This window comes from Pholcus phalangioides, unplaced genomic scaffold (genome assembly GCF_987345545.1).
Source record: "Pholcus phalangioides strain wild (caught in Gottingen) unplaced genomic scaffold, Ppha-v1.0 ptg000004l_1, whole genome shotgun sequence".
NCBI lineage: Eukaryota > Metazoa > Arthropoda > Arachnida > Araneae > Pholcidae > Pholcus > Pholcus phalangioides.
Genome location: NW_028301597.1, coordinates 19,738,809 through 19,754,540, shown reverse-complemented (window position 1 = coordinate 19,754,540; position 15,732 = coordinate 19,738,809). Strand labels below are relative to the sequence as shown.

At 37.8% G+C, this 15,732-nt stretch overlaps 1 protein-coding gene and 1 long non-coding RNA gene across 7 annotated transcripts in view; one reads left to right on the top strand and one right to left on the bottom strand.

Annotated features, from left to right (window-relative positions):
• LOC149086722 (homeotic protein antennapedia-like) overlaps window positions 1–15,732 on the bottom strand; it is a 187,231-nt gene that overhangs the window by 57,278 nt on the left and 114,221 nt on the right. Inside the window, exon 1 of one of the 6 annotated variants that reach the window (XM_089231079.1) lies at window positions 3,448–3,588. The exons of the other annotated variants lie outside the window; for them this stretch is intronic. The gene's annotated coding sequence lies outside the window, so the exon portion shown is untranslated. Of the gene's footprint in view, window positions 1–3,447; window positions 3,589–15,732 lie in introns of those variants that run through there. 6 annotated transcript variants of the gene reach the window in all.
• The window catches only part of LOC149086725 (uncharacterized), a 33,009-nt gene that overhangs the window by 3,959 nt on the left and 13,318 nt on the right, over window positions 1–15,732 (top strand). The gene's annotated exons all lie outside the window — the stretch shown is intronic.

Sequence of the window (15,732 nt, the reverse complement as noted above, 5' to 3'; positions counted from 1 at the left end):
ACTTTTCCACTTAGTGGGGAACTAACCGTGAGGGAGGGACAAAGAAAAGGACCAGACGCCCTCAAGGAAAGTACATAAGTATCCAGTCGTCACAGTGGACAACGACTTTCAGTTGCGTCAGTGACAGTAGTGGTAGTACCACCTCGGGGACAACACAGCGATAACGACGTCTTTCTTTTATTTTTCTCAGAATTCTTCTTGCCTTGGAGGTTGAAAGCCATCAAGGAAGGTTCTGTGTCACAAACTGTCCTCCTCCTACTTCCTTTTGAAACCTCTTCACTCTGGGAATCTTCTTTTTTTTCTTTGGAATTGTCTCTGTCTGTCCTTTTTACCGAGAAAATGATGGCATCATCATCATCCAAGCAATCAAAGGTTATTGTTTTATTTCAAGATAGGAAAGGAACAACACACACATATATATCCCAGGAACAATGCGAAGACAGGACGGAGAGATAAGAAACAATAATCGAAAGGCACTTGAAATGAGAAAAATTCGATTATTCCTCCATCATTCATTGGATTTTCTCATTGTACACTAAATCCATACTTTTCGCTAACGTATAATATGTATGTTATGGTCGATATCTGACATCTTTGTGAAACGGCCAGCAACTGGTCGATCACTTCGCGAAGTGACTGGTGCAAGGGCGCTCAAACTTTTCGAGAATGCGGGCCACTTGGGGGTTTGAAAACGTGTCGTGAGCCATTGGAGTGATCTGGAACAGCGTCCCAATCTATCAAAGTGATGTGGAACTACACCGCTGGTCACTCAAGTGATCTGGTAATGTCCCACTCAGTTCATCTTTGTAAATTCAAGTTTGAGGTCGCGAGCCATATCAGATGAATGCGAGGGCCAAATTTGAACCGCGGAAAATGGGACCACGTGAGCATGAACTAGTGTCTGAAGTCCGGGAAGACGCTAGACCTCGGACTTGGACCGTAACATACAACAGCGGCCATCTAAAAACCCGTTGCTCGGTAACACCATGGTGCTCAATGGTCGTATCCAATTTCGTACTCACGAGGGGGCACTTGATTAACTCTTCACTTAAACATCCTGTAAAAATTCCATTCAACTTTTACAATTATGTAAATATTAGGCATGAGTTGCCGTAACGGGTGATCTTTATTTGATCTCGTGTCTCGAATCACCAGCACCGTTCGTGATTCGAGAAAGGTTGAGGACATCTGTTATTCAGTAATTACAACTTAGACATTTTCTACGCTAACTTTTAAAGCTAGAAAATTTTATTTGAAACCAAGATCTTGAGCCTGGGGGCCGATGTTTCCAAGTTTTTACCAATATAAATGCAAAGGGATGGTCTGGGGCAAATGCAAAGTGATATTCTACACAGGTGAAAGTAATAGGCTACCAATTCACACAATCACTCTCTAAAATAATAGTACCAGATGCCATTATCATGGAAGCCCAATATGACATTGGGAAGCTTTCCTGACCCATTCCCTGCCAAGTGAGAAAAGACAGTCTAGAGATGCTGAAAAGACCAAGGGAGCAGAAATTTGTAAAAAAAAGGCAATTTTTGAGGTCACCTCAGAACCTTGTTCTGATTTTATTGACTAAATTCTTTTAAAGGTGAAAGCTATATTTTTAAGACTTCAAAAAAAGTTATTAAGTGTAAAATTAGGCAATTACACGTCCCCGTCTCCCGCGTCTGTGGTAGTTTTATTCTAGAGTTGGGGGGGTGCCCTTGCCAGATTATTAATAACACTAGAACAGTCGGCCCCGCTTAAACGGATAAAATCCTCCGGCACCAAAATTTCTCCCACAGAGACAATGTCAAAGTTTCTTCAGTGAAAATAATTTCAATAACTTTCTCCCTCTTAGTCGCTCATTAAGCTTCACACGTTAACTGTCAATACACATCAGCGACAAAACACGTAATTTTTTATTCAATTGGAATTAATGTAGTATATATATAATGTAGTATATATATTAATGTAATATATATAATGTAGTATATATATTAATGTAATATATATAATGTAGTATATATATTAATGTAATATGCTAGTGAGTTAAGATTTAAGGGGGGAGAAGAGCATTTGAGAGTAGGTACTGGTCTCCAATTCAAGTTGTCGTCAATACCTACATTTATTTACCTTATTTTTGTTCCTCATTTAGCCAATAGAGGGTGCTAACTTTTCTAATGAAAACTAAAAATCTTAGGTATTGTGATCGTGGTAATTAAATACAATTTTCATTTCATTTTTGATGTCTGATTTATTCGAGAAGCTTTGTTGATATTGATCGCTCATCAGTTTTCAATAAACAAACTATACTAACGTTGTAAAATGGTAATTGAATTGTTCCTCGCGTAATCGGGTACACCGCTTAATCGGATATTGTGTACTGGAATCGTTATATCCGATTAAGCTGGGCCGACTGTACTATTTCACCGTGCATGAATTTCGTATTCATTCCTCTGCGCATTTTCTAATCGGCACATGCCGGAATATGTGGCCCCTAACGTATTTATGTTGTCATAGTTGTCCTTGTTTCATGTTCTAGCTGGCGCTGCTATTTGCCTTCTATATTTTGAAGTGAAGATGAAAATTCTTGAATTTATCATGTTATGTTAGTTATCACGTTAATGATCTGCCTGTTATCTGCGGAGAGAGACATTTTCAAATGATACAACAATAACACTGAAAAAAGTATATACTGGTATAATAGTACGGAAAATCACCTTATAATAAATATCAGAAGCACTTTAACAACACATTCTTACTGATATTGATGATCATCTATTAGTCCGATGTGCCGTTAAAGCATTGTTTCTCAAACTGTTCCGTGAGGCGAGTTCAGGTTTTCTCTATTTTTTTTTCTTTTTGGAAACTTCTTTCATTGAAATCAAACTCTATTAGTTATTTGTAAAAAGACCAAAGTATTGGGGAGAAAATCATTAAGCAAATCTCTCTTACAGCAGTCAAATATTTAAATTTTTGTCTCACGTTCTGCGAAAATGAAATGAATTTAGAGCTGTATTTGAGTGAATCATGTCTCCTGAAGAAAATAAAAAAGGAGAAACACACTGTATTAGAGAAATAATAAACACACAGGAACCATTTATACTGCACATGCTAAATTCGGAAATAATTTTGAGAGATTTCATAACGGCATTGAACTTAATAACATTGGACTTCTTTAAATTTCATAATTTTATCACGATATGAGCGTTTCAAAGTTTGATGTTCAGGCTATAGATTGGACTTGAAGGAATCAACGTCCGTTAAACTTTAGATGAAATTTAGATATTATTATGATTCATCATGAAATACGTCTAATTTTCATCATTATAATCACCGATAAAATTCTGTCAACTGAGCAATTATTTCATGATTTATTGAAGAGTTTTACACGAAAATTGTCTCTAGCAATCTAGTTTCTTAAATCTCATGCACCCGAAGATGGAGAATAACTCTTACCATGACTGAAGCTGATCAGCACATATTTAGGGTCCCACAGAATCACATAATCCCTCAGACGAACGGTCGAATTTGTTTGTCATTGTTACGAAGAACGGAACGGATATCTTGCATGATCATAAAGAGCTGTGAAGGGAAGTATCCCAGAGTTTCGGAAAAATAAGATTTCATGGCAAATGAGTATGTGTCTGAAAACTGAGAGAAAATTTAGGTGCCAAGAAAATCCTTCCCCTACTGAAAAGCGATTGGTTGGGGTGAAAAAATCGCAGAAGAGAAACATGAATCTATGTTAAGACACCATTTTGTTTTGAATTTTCTACCAATGTTTTTTTTTTTTTCGCTTCCTTTTCAAACCACTCCCTCCTCCAGAGAAGACCAAGGAGAAGAAGACATCTTCTCCTGTCATGGTGATCAGCACGAAGTAAGTCTTTCCTGCGACAGCAAGAAAGAAAGTGACAGCTAAGCCATGCTGTTTGCTGACTGTCGAAGGATTAGGTTGCTTTTCTCGTTGACATGTTGCACAGGAATTCAAAAAAAAAAAAAAAAAAAAAATCCCCTCACCAGCTTTACTTTACACACCGATGAACTAAAAACCCAAAATGTAATAAATAAGCCACACTGACAAGATCTGTTAAGACCTTGGGTAGAGGGCACAAGTTTCAGAAAAATTTTCTATGTTATGAAATTACCAGTATATAGTACACAGAATTAATTCCCCAACACTCTAGTGAAGGTTCAGAAAGCGATAACTCTCTGAATACACATGTCGGCCATCATATTTTATCATAAGTTGGACTTCAATGTCAAAAGGTAAATCCACGGAATTCTCAACGAGTCTTTAAACTAGAGGTTCCTTATCAGAGGTCCACAGACCCCTTTGAGGTTCTTGGAGAGATTTCAAGATGGGTCCGTGAGCTTAGATGAAGTGGTGAAGGAGGGGAGGGGGTTCCGTGAGCTTAGATGAAATGGTCTGTGGCCTTCATTTCATTGACTAAGGGGTCCGTGGAACACCAAATTTGAAGAACCCTGCTCTAAACATAACTGAAGTAATCAAAATATGCAGTACAGGTAGACTCGGTTATAACGGCATCGTTGTAAGCGAGATATCTCTAAAACCAAGGTTAACATTTTCAAGACTTTAGGTTTGAAAAGCAAAATTAGTTATTTCATTACTATTAGCGTGACCACACATTTTAGCGACAAAAAAAGAGGAGAATCGGGATCATAAACACGGGACTGCCGATTCTAGCAGAAATATCACCAATTATCGGTGAAATTGCCAATTATTACGCATAAATAAACGTTAGAGGGTAATAAAAATGCTGCGGCAATCTGAATTCAATTAAAATGTTTTGCACGAAGAAAAAGTTGAACCAAACAAATCTGTGACATGATTTTTTGTCATATCACACTTATATTCAATGTTATATGACGTATAAATTATGAAAATTACCTCAATCCCCAAATCGAAAAAGTGTCGTTATATCCAAGGTTGTCGTATTTTCATCGACCTTATAAACAAGGCTTATTGCCTACGGATGTTTTTTTCCCAAACTTTCCTCACCCTCAGCTCCTTTGTCCTAGTAATCAACGGTCAGCCACGGCTCCTAAAAAATAATCCCATTCAAAGCATCGCACAATTGATTTTCGCCAGCTCACCACGAAACCCCCAGGAGCATGGAAACCGCGACGCATAGTTTGAGAGTCACCGACCGACGGGAATCAGATCAGTCTGCAAATACTTGATGTTATACCCGAAATGTCGTTACTATCTAGATCATTATAACCGAGTTTGAACGCAAATACAATCCAGACAAATGAATATAATATCCATAACCATCAAGATCTACAGGGTGAACGGGAAGTCTTGTACATAACTTTAAAAGTTAATAACAAATGGACATAAACAGATGCGGTTTGCCCTAAAACGCATAGTTTAAGGTTTCTTTTGATAAATTTAAAAAAAGTTCAAATTTAACTTACAGGTGGCACTGCAAAAAAAAACGAAAAACTCGAAATTTCACTTAAAATGCAACATAAACAATTTATGTTACGTGAAACAAACATATTTCAACATTTGAGCCCCTTCTCACCCGTTTAGATATAGCTAGAAAAAGGGAGCTCACATATTCAAATGTGATAATTTTATATGTAATGCAAATTCTTACGAACATTATACACTGTTACACTGTTTGTGTTGCATTTTACGTGGAGTCCAGTCTTTTCATTCCATAGCTCCACCTGTGAGTGAAATTTGAAGTTTTTTTAATTTACGAAAATAAACTTTACGCTATGATGAGTATTTTAGGGCAAACCGCACATTTCATGTCAATTGGTTAATTTGTTATCAATTTTCAAAATGTGTCCAGAACTTATCTTCCATCCTACATCATTATTAATTCCCTATTGCTTTGAAAGAGTTATTTGCTCACAAACAGTAGGCCTTTTGGAGAGAATACCGCATGAGTCTTCAAAATAGGCTATTCTGTATATACCACGATTTTGAATACAAAAATCTCGAAATTCTCAGAGATTTGAAACGACACATTCCCGAAATTTCTCATACTACAAGCAAAACGAATTACTCATTAATGGAAACCGAGACACCTGGTTGTATTGGGAAAGCAATGCTATCAAAAGTTGAGAATGTCCATCCTGTTAACGAATCCCCCGCGTGTTTGAGCCAAATGGCCGTCGTAAATCTAGATCCTTCAAATTGGACTCGTCTTTCCTTTTCATCCGACGGCCAAAATCTATGGTCACGCAGTCCTTGGACATGCATTAAGTTCTACTTTTAACCAGGTACCAGAATCTCGCGTGGCCAGCAATAAGCTCAACGTCGGGGAGGAAAGACGATTCGCAATGCAAACAACTACACGGGGATCCTCTCATTCCGAAAGAATTATTGACTCGCAGTTCGTTAAATTCATATTTCGTGAGTCCAAGAGCTCTTTAGGGATGATGCACAACATCGCCGTTTTGATGTCCAGGGGCTCGTCTTCGATATAGAATAAAGGGGGAGCCAAAATGTGCCTCGATTGATGACCAAACACGTATATATGTGTAACAACCTTTGGAAGTAGCAATGCCTTCACTCTTCTAAAATATCGTAAAAACAGAACATACATCAAAGTTATGGTGAGACTTCTCAAAATGTTCAAAGTGTCAAGGTGGTCATCTAGATGTATATTTAAGATGACTAACCGATGTTCATTTATTTCGGGTTTACTTATTTGCATGACACTCGGGAAGAGAAATGGGTATATTTCATTAAAAGCAAATATCTGCTTTGGGGGATCCTAAAGAAGCATCTTTATGCATATATAAATCACGGGTTGGTCTCTCTCTAGCAAACATCTCTTGCGATGCATACGAATATAGTATCACTACAATATTCATGAAGCTCGTCTACAATTTCTGACAGTGAAACCATCAGGGATGGGATCAGAATGATTTCCCTCCCCCTAAATTCAAACCTTTTCCACAGGTTTCCAAAGTTCAAGACGCATTCATCATTCGCGATGACAAGATGTCAACACAGGGCCATCCCAGAACCAGTCACTGTTCCTAAAAACTCCATCCTAATGACCAAGATGGGTGTTAGCATGTAGGCAGGACACCTCTGTCCCCTGAAGCCTCACAAATCACGCGGCTGTTTGGTTGAGGTTCAGTTAAAGATCACGCAGAAAAAGAAGCGGCTTCTCTATTTTTGTTTCTGGAATTGGAACGAACTTTCTGTTTTCCCATGTATAGGAGGAAAACACTACGAATTAATATGAAACTGGTTTTTTTTTTAGATTTACTTCAGTATTTCTTTTAACAACATACATAAAAAAGAGAAATATTAAATTTTTAATATCCATGATAGATTAACAGAGCGTGTGACGAATCCATTTTTTTTCTCGTTTTAAAGCAGTGGTTAACCTTTTCTGACTTGCAGAGCCCTTTTCAGTGTATAGTTTTTATGGCGGAGCCCTTTTTAATATATTATTTATATGGCGGTACCCTTTAGGTCTCTTTTTTTTGTTTATCAAATTTATTGATTTATTATTGATTTATTTTATTATCCTCGAGTGGCCGCGGAGCCCCTGGGAAGTACACACGGAGCACCGGCTGAGAACCGCTGCTTCAAAGACATGTGATAAATAGCTTGTTTATATTGTACCATGTCACAAAGAAGCTGAACCCATGGCCCTCGGTCCGAATTTGGCTCTCGGAGTTCTCTGATGTGCACCGCGACCTAAAACCTAATTTTGTAAAAATTAACTAAAATATTTTTCACGTCAGGTTTGGTCTTTTATATGATGGAGATTAAACAGTTATCATATCTGACATCGGATCCTTTTCATTATAGCTTTCACTTTGGATGCCAACGGGCCTGTGGTTATAATTACACCATCATATACCACGTGGATCTTAGAGGAGGTACATAATTTAAGATAAGATAAGATAGACAACATAATTTTATTTAGTTGAAACACGGAGACACGAAACATTTCGAGGCTAAGCTAGCTTGTGAGTTCACAAAATTAATACATATTTGTCGGTACAAATGCATAATGAGAGGAGACAAATAATAAAAAAGAAATTAACATAAAGAAATAAGTGGCAACAGGAATGTAGTTGATAGATTAAAATAAAAAATCAGCATTTAGAGACGTATACAAGATGAGAGAAGATATTACCTTACAATGTCAAATAAGTAATGTAAATTTGCTTGGATTACCAACCATGATTAAAAATTTATATTAAAAAAAGATGCGTATGAAGATTGTTCAACTATTAACTGAGGAAAAAATATTTTGGGAGATAAATAAAGGGAAAAATTTTTGGAAACGAGTTTTATTTGGCTTTGGTATCTGCATAGTATGGCATCTAAATTGTATTCCAGATTTACGTAATTTCAGGTTGAGATGGCTACTTCTTTTATAACACATTCTCAAACTTTTATGATTACTCAGAATGATATAAGTAAAGGACTGTTGTTTGAAGAAAGGTGTAAAAATGGTGCAAAAAAATTTTTTTTTTGAAGTACAGGTCCCCCCCCCCTCCCCCATCAGGGTCGTAACTAGGATTTTTGCCGCCCCCACAACTTTAAAATTCGATTATTTTATAACGGTGTTCTTTTTCCCTACCTACAATTGTCGTCTCCCCCTAAATTTTGCCACCCGGGCCAGTTGCCCCCCCCCCCCATGTGATGCCACAAGTCAATATAGATTGTACTAATGCAATGAAGTTTCAAAATGGATGTGGAACATTTATTCCTGATAAAATTAAATTTCCTGACGTTGTGTTTTAATTCTACACGCAAAATATTTAATACCTGTTTTTTCTAGGATAGTTTTGAATCTAAAGAAATTTTGAAGTACTTTAAAGGTGTCCAAACTCCATTGATAACTGTGCACATTCTCTCCGAGATACAACCATCTGTCATAATATGATATTTTAGGAACCAAAATCATTGAAAGTACCAGAACGAAATAACATAAATTTAGTTTTATCTATATTTAATCCTTAAAGACGTGGTCCCGTATAAAAAAAGGGAAATGTTGACCACGCTTGAGAAACTTTAATTGTTATGCCCTACTTCCTTTGCCGGCCATTTTTTTTCAGGGGGAAAAAATGCTTAAAATTATATAAATTTATAATACGACCAATATTAGTCATTCGAGTTTTATAAAAATGCTTTCATTCATGCAATGCTATGCATTTGAGAAATTTTCAGTATATAATAGAGAACATGCGAAGTAATGAAGCATTTTATTTGATGATTGCGGCTCGATGCCATTCATCCATACGATCCCTTCAGAAGGGTCGACCGTGATCGAGAACCCTGGATTAATTCATAACGAAATGCACGCTCTTGTTGAAACTTCCCAATGGGCGACTCTCTCTCTCTCTCAGTTAGTGCCGTCTTAAGGCATGGGCTCACCCGAGCTCGGCCCGGGGGGGGCATCAAGAGATGAGGGGGGGGGGCTCACGAAAATGATAACTGGTTAAAATTTTAGAGAAATTTCTAGGTAGAGCTTCAGAAAAATCAGTTGGCTCGAGGGCCCGTGGATGCTCTTAAGACAGCCCTGCTCTCAGAGATTAGGCAGAATGCAATACTGTAGGCTTGTTTTATTATTGCTGTTGTTGCTCCTGTATAAATTTTTTAGCATTTTTTATTATATTTTTTTCTTGTTATTTATGTAGCTCAGATAATATACGAATTCGTCCATGAGTTACCGAACTTTTCTGTAGGAGTGATTGGAATTTCTATCACCGAAGATTGGCTTGTGACAGCTGATCTACATTTTTTTACAGATTTGGAAGACATGCAATGCCATCTATTGACGAATCATTGACACAATACGCAAATATACTCGTACTTTCATGAATAACACATTATCCTGTGGTGTCAAACTATGTTCTTCAAGAATTTTAAGCGTAAACGTGGGTAAGAACTTGAATATATATATACACGTCGAGCGAAAAGAAAAAACATTTATGCAATTCAAAACAAGAAAGTTATTTAGCTTTCATAGTAATATAGGCGCTATTATTATACTGCTGTATATATCAGTTAGGGTTCCATGCGAAGGACACTCCGTGCATCCTTCATAGATGTCGCCACGTGATGACGGTATTATGTCTTCATTTCTCTTTTCCCCCATCCCGCTTTTTTTTTTTCAATAGGGTCTCATAACATGTTACATTAAAATTAACCTCTCTTTTCCGCAGATCTTGTGCACGATTTTTCTGACTTCCCGACTAATAATTTTACCTCCCTATCATGCCCCCAGAAGAAAGCCTATAAAGAGCCCCCAGGCCCGATAGCGAAGGGCCCGGGGCCCTTAGATTTTACGAGCCTATAGCAAATTTATAATATGAAAAAGAAGAGAGAATTGCCCAGGCTGGAGCCCTCTCGCCCCCCCCCCCGTATAGCCCATGATTTGGCCACACTGGTCAATAAGTCATAATAATATAATTATATAATAATAATTTATCTATTTGCGTTTGATTGCATTTGCTAGAATGTTACTCTTATTGGTTGCATTTTTCAACTTTTATAACAGTACTTTTATCAAAATTTTGTGTAATCCCGGCCATAGTTACAAACCATTGGCAAAAGTGAAATAGTTCATTCATTATAAATAAGTTCTTTTCCAAAGGGGTCATTCACGTATTACGCCAACATCCGGGGGGGGTTTCCCCGGATTTGCTGACTTTTGATGACAAGGGAGGGGGGAGGGTTTGAAGGTTGTTTACGTCATCAACAACCACCCTTTTCGAAGATATGACATATATCTAAGCGGCTGGGGGGGGGGGTGCGTCAGTGTTTTGCTGACAAGGGTGGGGGAGTCACAAATGGCTAAAAATCTGCTTACGTCATACTTGAATGGCCCCAAATCGAATTTGGACAAAAACGCTCTTGTACTTTAAATGATTAATACTTTGGAATTGTTCTATTCCAAACTTAGATTTTACTAGCCTATATTGAGGAAATGATGTAGAATTACATACATTTGATATATGTATAAGACTACCTGTAAACTTTGATCACATAGAGTCTGAAGAATTTTCGGAATGTGTTTTTTACAAAGTTTGTGTCCATAGATTCTCTCCGAAAACTCAAGCCACAATCGTCGAATACAGTCGAATCCCGTTGTAGCGAAAATCTCGTTTTAATACTTTTCTAATTCCGCAAATAAGTTTACATAGGAACAATGCGGAAAACCTGGAATTCCTTTACAACGAAATTTCGTTATAACAAGTGGTTCTCCGGTCTCTTGGAGTTCGTTATAACGGAATTCGACTGTATGGAGAAAAGCCAGTTATGTGTATCAGGGAGTGAGCGTTATGCCTTTTCAAACAATTGGTCAAAACACGATCTTGGCAGTCTGTAGTTTGGCATTTTTTAGGATTCTAACAAAAAAGAAAACGATAAACTATTTGAGTAACACGGACATTCTCTCATTTGGCCAAGTTCACATCTAATTATATAACATGGCGTGTCTCGCGGGAAGTGCAATAGTTTTCTCAAAAAGAATTTAACACAACATCGAAATCATCCAAATATTCTGGGCTCCGGGTCTGTGCATATGACATAGTTGATACCGTAAGGGTAGGGCTGACAGGGATCCAGCCCTGGGGCACGGGACGATTCTCGTTATTGTTTTGTTTTTTCACGCTATGATTCGTCATAGGGGCCCGTGAAAGTCTGGTCTGGAAGGGGGCCGGCGAAAAATCCCAGCCTAGTGGCCTTGCTCCAGGATGTGGGGGGCCATGGTTGATACAACCAAATAAGAGTCTAAATGCAATATTGATTAATGAAATCCTAGAGTAGATAAGAATCGGCCAGATTCACCTTATTGCGTTCTTTTGCTTTGGACTTGCATTTAATTTTAGCTGTCAGAAATCTTCTCTCCCTCACTTGAGATTATTTTTTTTTTTTATAAATAATTTACAAAGATTGAGTCATACATGTTGACTTTCTATCTGATAGATGGCAGTAAAGTCACTACTTTTGTCATATTTTTTTCCTATATTCTTGTGTAGAAGAGAAATGCGCATAACTATTTTCTGCAATTTTAGAGTCAATCGTAGAATTTTTGTCCGTTTCCGACACTTTATGTATAATAGGAACACTGTGTAATAGGATCATGTAATGCATAATTTTTTTTGGGAGAATATGTATTTCGGGTTTTTATTGCAAACTAAGAAATATTTTCTCTTTTTACATGATTAAGTCTTTCATAAGTGTCTCCAAAACTTTTCTTTCTTCGTCGTAACCTTAAAATCTCCACCCGTCCCATCAGACATCTCTGCTTTCAAACCTATATCCTTCATGTACTCTCATATGCCTGTGAAATCCGGGACCGTCATACTCTCTGCAATATAGACAAACTAGAATCTATTCAAAATAAATCCATCCGCTTCATTTTAAACTGTTGGTCATCCTCCGTCTCCGTTACTGCGCTCAAACGCCAACTCAATATTCAACCGTACACATACCTCTCGATTAATTTTCCTTTTCAAAATCCTTCATGTCTACGTTCATATCGATACTTCCAATTTTCTATAACTACAGCTTCATACTTTTCGAATTGAATTAACTATTCCCATAAATTGAAACCCATCTTTGCATCCACTGATTGTTTCAAATTTAGTTTCTTTCCGATTGGAACAACTTCCCACCAAACATTATTGATTGTACAACAGTTTCCGATTTCTTTTGTAACAACAACCGTCTCTGCTGTCAAACTTCACCACCGCTTTCCCTTGTATAGGCCCGGACAAGTAATATTGAATAAGTAAATGAATAAATAAATACCACCATAATATACTATTTTGCTGCAAATGAGGTTTCCCGTTGTCCAGAAAAGCCCAGTTTCATTACGTGATTCCCTTTTGAGCCCAGTTGCAGTATATGAGGGCCCGTGATTTCACCGGATTATTTAAGACCGTAAAAATATATTGAAAAACGTTGACTACACATTTGCATCGAAGGAACTGAAAGTGTGTATAGGAACACTTTGTTCCAGATTCTGCCACAAAGCTGGGCTGGAAGAGATCTCGGCAACGGGACAAGTCCAGTAGCAAAGTTTCTGGCGTTCATTCATTCATGTAGGAACACTTGCATCGTCGTGAATGTGATGTGGTTAAAAAAAACGTGCCCGTCGAAATGTTTACATGCTCCGGGCATATCGAGCAATAGATTTGTCCAGCCATGTTTTACCCAAGGAAAACGCTTTGAACGTGGAATCTCAATGAGTATTATAGTAAGAAACACTATATACAAAAATAACTCGTACTATTAGCGAGAAAACGATCCAAGTGGACACCGCTAAGCAAGATCCACTGCATTTATTTATCAGTTTTTATGGGAATAAAATATTTGGACGTATATTTCGAAGCTTGAAAAAATGTATTTAGTCGAGATTCTATTCTCACGCACGTTCGGAAGCGCGCCGAACCTAGCACAAACTATACAACCATTTATATTCTTGCTTTCTCTCTCTAGGTTAATTCAAAATTCAGGTCAGCTCTCTACTGTGGGGGATGGGGTAGGGGAGGGGGGAATGATCTTTTTAATAAAAACCTGCCAATAAACTATCCATTTTTATCCTCCCGTTGAATTTCGGAACAAATATTCTCGGCTATTAAAGTCGAATCATTGATGTCAGAACCAATGATACAATGTATCCTGTTCCGGACCTCACAGAGAATATTAATTCTTACTCACAGACTTATCACCTGAGTATTATAAACGGGGGAAATTTTTTTTTCAGTTTTTTTCGTGCGAAAAGTTAGAAGAGAGCGGAATAGAAATGTGCTCACGCCAGCACGAAACCACCAAAGCGCAAAATTTATGGCCCGACTCGAAATGGCGCGAGCGATTCTAAAAGTCTAATTTGGGAGGGGAAATGAGAGGCTCCCTTATATATATAATATTTTTCACCTAAAAGAGCTGATCTACGTGTTGATACACCGATCACATATTATGAGAGAACAATGTAACACGAATATTCGACAAGATCATCAATTACATTATAATTGATTCTGGAAATTATCGCGTCTTTTATGATGTACAGCGAACAGAGGCGTGAAAGGTTCACAAGGAGAGAGAGGAGGGGGAAAAAAGAATAGCATAGGTTTTGCCCATGTGTAATGTGCGGATTATAAGGCATTAATTATGAATTAATTATACTCGGGAAGTAGTGTAAACTGGATTGATGAAAGATATATTTCATCGAGTCTCTGGAGCGGAAAATGTTTTGCAGAAGAGAATGTGTGGAAAGGATTTCTTTCTTTGTGGTGCGACACAAAAAATGAAACACGTTGCCGGTCGATGCATATTACAAATGCGTCTATTAAGAATTTCTTGCATCAGTGAAATCTTTAATAGTAATAATCATTAGTGAAATCTTTTATAAATTTCGAGCAATATTATCAATAAAAACTAATGTATCAATAAAATATTTTACAGTATATTTATGATAAAAGATCGGGAAAAAATTACATTAAAATCAAATCTATTAAAAAAAAAAAAATCACACGATTCGGTTCATCGGGTATTCGGACATACTGGTACTTGGAAGTTACGATCCATTTACCTATATCTGCAGCATGCGTGTCACCGGGTGTGGTCCACGAATGTTCACCACAAAAAAAACTGCATTTTCACATTTTTTTTGGGAAAAAAAAATTGGTAAGATCTCAATCGTTATCTCAGAGACAGAGTGAGTTTTTTGGTATTTTTGAATGAAGACTTATCTTTGAATGTTGGCCCTGTGTGTGTATGGAAGACTGACATGTCTGACATGACAACCCGTACTGACACGTTGAAGGCCCATAGAATGAATCAGTGACTATCAAAGGGGGGGGGGGGGAACTTAATACCGTTAGTTAAGAAAAAAATTTTGACAGAGATTTCTCGAAAATGTGCAACAATCTCGTATATACGGAACGTCTGTACATCCTAAATGAGAAGCCAGTATAAAAAAAAACTGAGTGAAGCGAGCGTGTGCATAATTGTTTGAATTTTTCTAGTCTAGGCATTCTGGTCGTCATCAGAGGGGTACACGGGGGGGGGGGGGGGAGGCCCTTGTATCTCTGCAAAGACGATGAAAGGTTAAATATATTTTGTAAAAGAAACTAAAATATACCGAAATAAATTATCTTCACATGCTACCTAATCAGTTGCTGAAAATTTAAAATGCTTATTCAAATATTCAATTAGTTCTTGGAGGCTCCCCCCCCCCCTCCCACTCAACAAAACCTTTTGTTCCCCTTCGAAATGCCAATCCTGCGTACACCCCTGGTCACCATTACTCATTGTTTGGACTGTGTGAGCCCTGTCAGAACATATTATGAATAAGTCGGATAAATCTATCGAATACATGCCGAATAGAATGGCATAAATTCTGGAAAAAAAAACCCACATTTCTTAAGCTAGCATCCCACTATGACTGGGTCCTGACGCAGGGTCAGATTATTAAGGTAAAAGATAATGAAAAGTCTTTGTTGGACACCATACACCACCGCCAACTGCAGCTGGCGCAAAAGTCAAGAAAAGCCGTCCGTTTTTTCGGAAATTTCAAAGGAAGACGCTCGGTGGGAGAGTAAAGACCTCTCGTTCAGTCATTATTCTATGGCCCTTGTATTGAAAGCCATAAATTATTGCTTCCCTGAGGCCCGAGGACGATGCTTGGACCCAGTCATGGTGGGATGCTAGCTTTGGTCCCCTTCCCGCGCAAGTCCGAGAGATCGTACATCGCAGTGTTTCTGAACCTGTTTTCC